Source organism: Palaemon carinicauda, chromosome 9, assembly GCF_036898095.1.
Source record: "Palaemon carinicauda isolate YSFRI2023 chromosome 9, ASM3689809v2, whole genome shotgun sequence".
Classification (NCBI taxonomy): domain Eukaryota; kingdom Metazoa; phylum Arthropoda; class Malacostraca; order Decapoda; family Palaemonidae; genus Palaemon; species Palaemon carinicauda.
Genome location: NC_090733.1, coordinates 47,634,885 through 47,642,384, shown reverse-complemented (window position 1 = coordinate 47,642,384; position 7,500 = coordinate 47,634,885). Strand labels below are relative to the sequence as shown.

The 7,500-nt window shown below is 37.1% G+C and overlaps 2 pseudogenes; both read right to left on the bottom strand.

Moving 5' to 3' along the window:
- LOC137646387 (piggyBac transposable element-derived protein 4-like) overlaps positions 1-1,884 on the bottom strand; it is a 44,391-nt pseudogene extending 42,507 nt beyond the window's left edge.
- A 374-nt stretch (positions 1,885-2,258) lies between these two features.
- Positions 2,259-7,500, bottom strand: part of LOC137646386 (piggyBac transposable element-derived protein 4-like) — a 10,395-nt pseudogene continuing 5,153 nt past the window's right edge.

The window sequence follows — 7,500 nt, the reverse complement described above, 5'->3', positions numbered from 1 at the left end:
AGCTTGGTCCTGGCATTAGAAGTCGAAGGGCAGAGAGGGCATCTGTGGCGCTTCTCACTACGTTTTTGAGTGTCTGGGGCTTCGTCTTTGGGCTCTTTTACCTTAAAAACAGAGCAAATGAGGTAAGTCACGTCCCTTGGGAGGTACCTCTTTTGCAAAAGTCAACTAAGTGCCCAGTCACGGGCGAGTTCCATGGCTAAATCTACATAAAATTGCCTCCTATTGTATAACTTGTTGCCTTGCAAGTTTTGGTGGATGTAGAAGGCATTGTTCAGCACAATATGTAGTACACCATAGAAGATACATACAGGCCACCTCCGTGTCTTCCTACTGCAGGTCAGGGCAGAACATATTTGGTCAAAGGTGTCGACTCCTCCCTTTGTTGCATTATAAAACATATGAATATGGCTTTTTTTGTTTTCAATAACCGTGGGATTGTGATGGACAGTTGAAAGAATCTGGATACTTTTCGTGGTCTTCACACGTTGGCACAGAAGTGTGACCTTGTCCTCGTAGTTATACGAGGCCACACATTCGCCAAAACCCAGGGGTGTTGTCAGCAACACAGAAGGCGTGTAAGGTTTGGGACGAATAGGTCCAACTAAATGCATCCCAAATGGACAGAGACCCCTGGCTAAGGGCAAGGAAGTAAACCAGTTATCGTTGGTAACAATACAGCCAGTCTTCCTGAAGGGGTGGGTTAGCTCCATCGTGAAGTACTCTCCCAAGGGTGTACTTGTAGTGGTAGTCCCCTTGCCCAAGTAGGGAATTGCATTGCACATGTAGTATGTCTCTGCATCACAGGCCATAACTAACTGGATGCCATACCTAAGAGAAAAGAAATAAAATGCAATCAGTAAGTCATCAATCAACACTCACAGGTAATCAATGAAAATAAAATAAAATAAAATTAAATAAAATAGAATAAAAGGAAAAAAAATAGAATATACATATATAAGTAGAATATACTGTACATAATAAATAAATAATGAATGTTAATAATTTATTTATAATGGAATAAATACGAATGACAATAATAAAAAAAAAATATTTTTAGTCATCAATGAATATGTAGTCATTATAAAAATGTAATAAGATTCACACTGAACATAAATAGAATATACTGTACATAATAAATACTGAATGAATGTTAGTAGTTTATATATAATTAAATAAATGCCGATTCCAATATTAAAAAAAATATTTTTGGTCATCAATGAATATGTAGGAGTTATAAACATGGAATAAGATTTATACCGAAGAAAATGCAATAAAATCTATATAAAGAAAATTAAAATCTTTTACTTACTTTGCTGGTTTATTCGGGATGTACATCCTGAAAGCACACCGTCCCCTGAAGGTGAGGAGCTGCTCATCCACAGTAAGATGCCCACTTGGTTCATAGTTTGCAATGCAGTTTTCAATGACCTGGTCCCACAAACTCCTTATAGCAGCAAATCTGTCAGTCTTCACACGTTCCTCCCTCGTGGCAATGCTGTCAAATCGTAGAGCCCTCTGAATAAAGCAGAAGCGGCGCTCACTCATGACACTCCTGTAGAAGGGACATCCTTGAGACTTAGAGAACATCTCTTCCGATGTTAAATGATTATCCTTCCGTGCCCCTGTCATGATGAGGATCCCAAGGAACGCACGGAACTCCATGAGGGTCAGGTCCTTGAAGGTGGGGTCGTTTTGCCGCTTGCACTTGTTTCTGAGGATGATGATCTTGTCGTTGGTGTGGACGACCACTTCAGCAAGTAAGGCATCCGGCAAATACTTGGCAAAAACTTCGGCAGGAGTACTACACCCGATGACGCTCATGGTAGGGCCAGCTTTGTCGAACTGGTCGATTTTCATGATGGGGGGCATTGTTGGGTTTGGCTCTGAATGCCACTTAGTGTTGTCCTTAGCCTTGTAGGAGTTGTCCGGCAATCTCTTCACTGCCACACCTTCTGCAGGGTGAAGAGGGCCTCTCCTCCTTTTCCTACTCCTGAGCTCTACGGCACTAAGGTCAGGATCAGCAGGGGACTCCGAAGGAGACATTGAAGGAGGCACAGGAGACGCTGAAGGAGGCACAGGAGACGCTGAAGGAGGCACAGGAGACGCTGCAGAGAACACAGGAGACGCTGAAGGAGGCACAGGAGACGCTGCAGAGGACACAGGAGACGCTGAAGGAGGCACAGGAGAGGCTGCAGAGGACACAGTAGACGGTGAAGGAGGCCTATGAGCGAGGGAACGCAAAGGAACTGCATGCGAGGTTAAATTTGCATCACATCGGCTACTTCTCCCTCAAGATTAGCAGCCAAAAGTTGGGCCTCTTCCTCCTCTTCCTGCCAAGTTTTGGCATTGTGAAGGTCGTCAAGTACACTGACTCCTTCATACATCGATGTAGAAGGTTCTTCTTCATCATTACTCAACAAGAGAACCTCCAAAACCTCTTCCTCCGACAGGTTTCTCTTAACCATAGGAAAATCTGGAAATAGGAAAAAATCAAAAATTAGAAATTAACCTCAAAATCACATATTTACTGCACTATGATCCAGCATGGCGATTGGTATGGGTACTAGAATAATCCACGAATACACTCATAACTTATAGTAATTGATAAAGTAATAAGTAATAAAGCAGTAATGTAAAATGTAAAAACTTTGCGATGGCATCACTTACCCTCTTAACGCTAATGTGTGTCAGATATACACCAATTTCCACTCTGGAGGGTGATATCCGGTGAACAGGGCGGAGCAGAGATGATACACGTGTTGCTTCTACTAAAGCTGGTGAACGACTGACTCACCCTGGAAAAGATGCTAGATCATGCGAGGCATCGCTGCGCAGTAACCAAAAAACAAGTTTTGCGCAGAATCGTGGTGCAGATATGACACCACGCTACCTATCCAGGGTTAAATGCCATTCGTGGGTGATACTTACATTAATTGAAATCACGTGTGCTTGTGATATATGTTCATTTAAAATAACCACGTGTTGCAAACTCACGATTTAGCTATCACGGTGGAGATGGGTTTATTTCCAGTGTATGAACAGATTCCTGAATTTGACAGGAATAGGTCGGGTGACTTGTCATAAACTTTTATCTCTCTTGATAGTCTAGTCGGTTGAGCCTCTACAGGCATGGTTTCCAGCCGAACTGGTGGGGGTTCGAATCTCCCCCGGCCAGAAGCTGTTACCATAATATGAATTCCAAGTGGATATATATTCCCAAGATAGAATTCAGTATTAAATGCCATTCGTGGGTGATATTTACATGGATTGAAATCACGTGTGCTTGTGATATACGTTCATTTAAAATAACCACGTGTTGCAAACTCACGATTTAACTATCATGGTGGAGATGGGTTTATTTCAAGTGTATGAACAGATTCCTGAATTCGACAGGCATATGTCGGGGGACTTGTCATAAACTTTTATCTCTCTTGATAGCCTAGTCGGTAGAGCCTCTACAGGCATTGTTTCCAGTCGAACTGGTGGGGGTTCGAATTTCCACCCGGCCAGAAGCTGTTACCATAAAATGAATTCCAAGTGGATATATATTCCCAAGATAGAATTCGGTATTAAATGCCATTCGTTGGTGATATTTACATTGATTGAAATCACGTGTGCTTGTGATATATGTTCATTTGAAATAACCACTTGTTGCAAACTCACGATTTAGCTATCATGGTGGAGATGGGTTTATTTCAATTGTTTGAACAGATTCCTGAATTCAACAGGAATATGTCAGGGGACTTGTCATAAACTTTTATCTCTCTTGATAGCCTAGTCGGTAGATCCTCTGCAGGCATGGTTTCCAGCCGAACTGGTGGGGGTTTGAATCTCCACCCGGCCAGAAGCTGTTACCATAAAATGAATTCCATGTGTATATATATTCCCATGATAGAATTCGGTATTAAATGCCATTCGTGAGTGATATTTACATTGATTGAAATCACGTGTGCTTGTGATATATGTTCATTAAAATATCCACGTGTTGCAAACTCACGATTCCGCTATCATGGTGGAGATGGGTCTATTTAAAGTCCATGAACAGATTCCTGAATTCTACAGGAATATGTAGGGGGACTTGTCGTAAACTTTTAGTCTCTCTTGATAGCTGAGTCGGTAGGGTCCCTGCCAGCATGGTTTCCAGCCGTAAAGGTGGTGGTTCGAATCCCCACCCGGCCAGAAGCTGTTACCATAAAATGAATTCCAAGTGGATATATATTCCCAAGATAGAATTCGGTATTAAATGCCATTCGTGGGTGATATTTACATTAATTAAAATCACGTGTGCTTGTGATATATGTTCATTAAAATATCCACATGTTGCAAACTCACGATTCAGCTATCATGGTGGAGATGGGTCTATTTCAAGTCCATGAACAGATTCCTGAATTCGACAGGAATATGTAAGGGGACTTGTCGTAAACTTTTAGTCTCTCTTGATAGCTGAGTCGGTAGGGTCCCTGCCAGCATGGTTTCCAGCCGTACAGGTGGTGGTTTGAATCCCACTCTCTCTCCAGAATAAACATGTAGGACTACTCATTAGCATCATAACGGAAACTGATCGCTGTCAGTAGACCCCTTTCATAGAGGTCATTTAACTGATGGCTCTCGGAAAAGGGGGTTTCCATAAGGGATGGCTCTCGGCAAAAATCAACTACTATTACATGCTACCGTTTTTTTTTTTAAACTCTAACTAGACTTTTTATCCCTCTAGTTTTTTATTTCTTCGACATATTTATCCACAAATTATATTTATATTGTACTGACTTAGATTCAAGCAGCCATTCAATTGCATTAGGAGTCCATTCAATGTGGGATAGAATCTTAAAGAATTTACAATAATAATTATTAGCATAAGAATTTATTTGATATTGAGGGAAACTTCTTCAACTTAGCGCAACAGATAATGTTTATCATTAATCAAGAAAAATAAATGTTTTTATTCATGATAATTAGGAATTAGGATATATTTTTGTTCTTTAAAACCCTACAACTCCTAAGAAAAGGAAGTTTATTCATAACATAATGTACTGTACATAGCTTAGCATTTATTCCGGCTACGTTAGATAATTTTGCAATTCCAGTTTTCGGGGCGTGGATATGCTTTTGGACGTGCGTGTAATCACAATCATAGTCAAAACTGTAAGATATATTCATAATAAACAGAATGCTTTGATGATTACCAATCCCGAAATCCCTAAAATTTCATTAGAAGATGGTGCTTAATCATTCATATAAACAAGAATTATAGAAATTTACGTTATTGCGGCAATTGCAAAGGTTTGGTGAAAATCTTCCGTTTATCTGCTTTTAATAATTCAGCTTAAGAAGGAATTTATTGTATTTTTGTAGTGGCAAAGGGCATGGCAAACTGTAAGCGTTGTGAACGTTGTAGAGGCTGTGCCGTAAGTGCAAGATGTGGTGTGCCAATATTTTCAGCCTTCTGGAAGCATTGTAAACGTTTCACATGAGTGCATTGAAGGCCGGAACAAGCCTGCAAGCTACTCATATTCACAATGCACTGTGAAACAACTTCCTAGAAAATCTACTGCCTTGCTTTAAATATAATGTAATCATTCAAGAATACTACTGATTCCTTATATCTGAAGAAATGAAAGACACAATGTGAAAAGCAGAAAACGTAAATCATAAATCAATGACAATGAGTCTTATTAGTGACCTCATAGCAGGTATCCATTCCACATGATCCCATAACTGTGTTGAAAATTTCCAGATCAGGTAACACGGTAATTTTAAACAGAGGTGACACCAGTTTGACGTTTATTGTTGTTTGTTTTCCCCAAAAATATATCAGAGGCTAAAAATCAATAATTCCACCTCAAAATATAAAACTATATACACTTGCCCCATTGTTTAAAGCACATAACTTGAATCAAAGGTGTATCCTAGCTTAATATACATTTGATCGAACGGAATAACAGAATGTTGTAAGTTACCGGCCAAATAATTAAGAAACTAAAGCACTATCCTATCAAAGTCTATGAAAACCTCATTCAAAACTATATTCAGATAATAATGATAATAATAATAATAATAATAATAATAATAATAATAATAATAATAATAATAATAATAATAATAATAAGAAGAAGAAGAAGAAGAAGAAGAAGAAGAAGAAGAAGAAGAAGAAGACGACGACGAAAACAATAAACATTGACTTTGTAATTATTTTTATGATGTTTGAGCAGCAACATTTTCTTTTACTCCAACTCAAGTTATAATCTACATTAGGGTTTATTAGCATAAACGTTAACTGCATAGATGAAACTCATATAAATTATCATAACTATAGAAACGATAGCTTTCATTACTAACTTTAAGGAATTGGTCATTAGAAAAAAAAAAAAAAAAAAAAAGTTTTGACTTAAAAGTCCTATACGGACCATCATCGTATATGCTAAGTATAGTTACGTAATGCAAAATTGGTTTGAACACTTGTGCAATTAATCAGGTTTGAAAATATAAATATGAATAATCGTATGAACTGCATTATTTTTTATTACATGGTATAGGTGATTAAAAGAACATGATAGTTATCATCGATATTGTGAATTACATTTATGAAACAATTTATGGTTACTAAAATATATTTTTCATCAGTCCACTTGTGACTCATACAAGTAAAATGATGAAACAGTATTTTAGAGCACCACAAAGAGCTTAACTAACAATTTTAAAGAATTTTGTTTTCATTTCAGAAATTTATATTTATGATGATAGAAAAAGAAATTAACACGCTTGCCTATCTTTCCAACATATCCAAATGGTCAGCTGCATTTATATAAAATATATGAAAATATTTTCCCAAAACATAATTGGAAAAAAAAACATTCAATAAATAATTGGTATAGGTTTCTCCAAACGTTACCATGAAAGAACTTGATTACACTACACGTCGTCATTTCTTTTTAAACTTAAAAGTATTGATATTGTGAATTACTTAACATTATTACTGCTAAAGAGTCGTTAGCAAAGGAGTGGGAAAAGTCAGATATTTTTTTTTGTCATTATCACCAGGCTGAGTTTAAATGTACATTACTGATCTCTCCATAAAAAACAAAACAACTGTCCATAAGTGTAAGTATTTCAATAATTGCCTTTTTATTTATTTTTTTTTTCAATTAAGTAACTTTTTATAATCAATACATATTGATTGTCTCAGTTACATAATGCTCTAAAAAGTGCATTTTAAAGTTATTTACAGAATTATAAGGTCAGCTGATTTTATTATATATTGATGAATCTATTTCTAGACCCAGATATCACATATTTATGGCTAACATTCGGTCGGTGACAAGTAGAATGATCAATTTTTCATAAAAGTATTTTCATATCCTGACTCTTTGAAAATTGCCAATTGATTTTCTAAAATGATTTAAAAGATATTGTACACAACTGGTAAAATGTTTAAATGTATTATCATTTATATGAGCTTTTCATTCCAAATATTATTTCATGTCGTGTGTAAAGTTCTTATTC